At 43.4% G+C, this 3,445-nt stretch overlaps 1 protein-coding gene across 1 annotated transcript in view; it reads left to right on the top strand.

Moving 5' to 3' along the window:
- The window catches only part of stx12 (syntaxin 12), a gene marked incomplete in the record, with an annotated part of 18,626 nt that overhangs the window by 6,359 nt on the left and 8,822 nt on the right, over positions 1 to 3,445 (top strand).

Raw genomic sequence — 3,445 nt, 5'->3', positions numbered from 1 at the left:
TTTCATATCTCCCACTTGTGGGTAGTGGGCACCCACCACCAGGTGCAGGGCATGTGGCTGCTGCTGAGGTCTGACGTACAGGTTGTGAAAGGAGTGTGCGTGTGTGTGTGTGTGGGTGGTGGTGGGGGGGTTTTTCTCTCATCTCCCTTGCTGGACCAGGGATGCATATACCGGTAATAGCACACCTAATACAATTATTTCATGAAGTAAATCACACCATTGATTGCTCCCAAACAAAGCACTTTTCATTCATAATATTGAGAATAAAGCCAATAGTTCGCAGCTTATTTGTGTGAAATCACTGAAAAAAAATTTATACAAAAAACAATCTGCACACCAAGGAAGGCAAATTAATTTAGCACTAAGTTGTTTGGACTCATGTTGGGGAATGGGCAGTGATTATCTACTCTGCTCGAGTGCCAATTACACACATGGAAAATGAACAAGAACAGGTCAAAGCCATCAGGTGACCAGTTTAGGAAGAAGAGGAGAAACAAGCAAAAGGTAAAGGTATGCAGCTCTGTCATATCTTGGAGCATGAAAGATGTTTTGTTATGTAGACTGTAGCCAGTGATGGGGAATGTATACATTGAACCTGTGATGGGAAAGTAGAGGCTGAAACCACTGAGGAAAGAGCTGCAGCAGGCAAACCAGACGAGAAACCAGTGATGATGGGTACAGTGGTAGATGAGGAACCAGTGATGAAGGATGCAGCATTGGACATTGAACTAGTAGAGAATGGAGCTGCAGCGGGCAATGATACCAGTGAGGCTGCAGCAGACATAGAGACCAGCAAGGCTACAGTGGGAATAGAAACCACAGGAGCTGCAGTATAGAGGTGTAGTATGACATATGCTGGATATATTCATACATTTCACGGGTTCTTCATTTTTCTGACTGTGTAGCATGCGTGCATTGAGTTTAACAGAAATGTAACGAGAGACGTTATTTATCTTTGACCCATCAAAATGAATGCGGTCATTTATTTGCAGAATCAAAGTTTAACATCAAACATTTACATTAATTTGGCAAAATATGAAAACAATAACATGGCTAGTTTCACAGGAAGTGGGAACAATACGGCGATTGTCCTCACTTTTCAGCAGAACAGCAGACATCAATCACACGGCGGTGATTGAGAAACTTTGCTTCAGACATTTCTAAAATATCCGTAATGATTTTTAGGAGAAAGGAGAGTTTAAGATGGAAAATGGAGATTTATCTTACAGAGAGATGTGTGAGGGAATTTGTTTGTTTTAACCAGAACGTGCACGCTCCTTCAGATCTCAGCTTGGCCAACGGTACACTTTTGGTGAAGGTCGACTTTACCTTTCTGAAGATAGATCAGTTTGGCGTGAAGTCCTACTTCCAGCCACCTCCAGCGTCTCCGTTGAGAACAGCTAAAATACCTCGAGAGTCGTGCGAGGTTATCCAAACAGAAGTTATAATTCCCAAAATCGTCCCTGCATTCTGGATTCAAGAACTCTGAACTCCTTCAGAGCTCTACTCTTTTAAGCTCTTTTCATCTCGTCGCGTCTCTCTTCGACAGAGACTCGACACAGACATCAGACCTTTTTTTGACACTTCTCTTCAAGCTCTGAAAAAACTCCCCTGTTGAACTGGGAAGTCGCCACATTTAAACGGGCTATACTTCCGGTTCATTTGAGAGCTTTTTGATTGGTCGATGGACCAGAACAGAGGTGTGGTTTGTGATGTAAGGTGTTATGAAAAGTCAAGGATAGAGATTAAGATTGTTTAAAACAGACAGAAAGATTATTGGAGAAAACCAGTCTCAGTGGCGTCTCTTCTCCTAGTATCTGCTGTAAAAGTCAAACATGACATTTCTTTTCAGTAAACTTTTTTAGTTGACCGAAACCTGAACTTTAACACACACTTACAAACTTGCTCATTGAAGACAGAAAAATCAAGAAATGCATATTACCCTGATTTCTTCTTTGAATGAGGAATAAAAATCATTACTTACTGTTTATGTAAATAAAAATGAGTAGTTCTCTTCAACCTGTAAACATTGTTTGAACTAACACAATTTGATTATCAAACATTTGTAAAATAGTAATGATCATAGAGAATTGTCATTTCTACTTGATTAATTCAAGAAAGAAAGTCTCAGGATGGGTCAAACTGTATTTCTGGATGCAGATCAATGAAATGACAGTTTCTGTCCATCTGGTCAGATTTGACATCAGGTCAAGTTCACTACAGAGGCCACATGGGAGGCTGCAGCAGATGTCAAGCGAGTGAGTTGCAGCATTGAGAAACTAGTGATGAGGGGAACTGCAGCTGCTGATACCATAGATGAGGGAACCACTAGAGGCTTGGGGTAGAAGCAGTAGAAGCTGCAGAACCAGAGGCCGAGTGGGGGGTCATTGTCCTTGATACCCACGGAGAAGCACGAAGGAGGTGGGTCATCATCCCGGACACCCACGGAGAGGTGCAAAGGAGGAGGGTTGTCATCCCATTGTCTGAGGCGAAAGCTCAGATGTGGGAGGAGTTCGGCGAGGTCTTGGATAAAGACTCTTGGTCAGCTCCAATGAGTTTCTGGCAAACCATCAGGCTGCTGAGGAGGGGAAAGCAGTGCTTTGCTAACACTGTGTGCAGTGAAGGTGGGGTGGTGTTGACCTCAACCAGTTATGTTGTCAGGAGGTGGAAGGAATACTTCTCAGACCTTCTCAATCCTACCAACATGTCTTCCTTGTAGGAAGCTGAGTTGGGGGACTTTGCGGTTAGTCTGTCCATAACTGTGGCTGAGGTCGCTGAGGTAATAAAAAAGCTACACAACAGCAGGGCTCCAGGAGTGGATGACAGTCACCCTGATTTTCTTAAGGTTCTGGATGTTGTGGGGCTGTCTTGGTTGACATGACTTTGCAACATTGCATGGACATCAGGGGCAGTGTCATTGGAATGGCAGACTGGGGTGATGGTTCTCCTCTTCAAAAAGGGGGACTGGAGGGTGTTACACCATTATAGGAACATAACTCTCCTTAGCCTCCCTGGTAAGGTCTATTCAGGAGTACTGGAGAAGTGAGTCCAATTGTTACCATACCATACCATACCACTTTATTTATAGAGCACTTAAAACAGCGACAAGGCCAACCAAAGTGCTGTACAGACAAAACAACAGACAACACACAAAGCAAAATACAAAATGAGGTAAATCAGAATAGACATAAAAATGATGCAGATAATAATGACAAACCAGTGTGGAGCATACAGGATCAAAACACAGATCATCTTGTGTTGAAAGCTACTGAATAGTAGTGAGTTTTTGAACGGGACTTGAAAACTGAGAGGGAGGGGGCCTGTCTGACAAGCAGAGGTAACTCGTTCCAGAGTCTTGGTCCAGCTACAGAGAAGGCCCTGTCACCTCTGCGCTTAAAACAAGTTCCTGGAACTGTGAGGAGCAACTGGTCCGCTGACCTCAGGG

This window comes from Nematolebias whitei, chromosome 19 (assembly GCF_014905685.2).
Source record: "Nematolebias whitei isolate Nwh7 chromosome 19, NemWhi1, whole genome shotgun sequence".
Taxonomy (NCBI): domain Eukaryota; kingdom Metazoa; phylum Chordata; class Actinopteri; order Cyprinodontiformes; family Rivulidae; genus Nematolebias; species Nematolebias whitei.
Note: the sequence above shows the minus strand (reverse complement) of the source record. Positions and strands in the feature narration are given on the sequence as shown.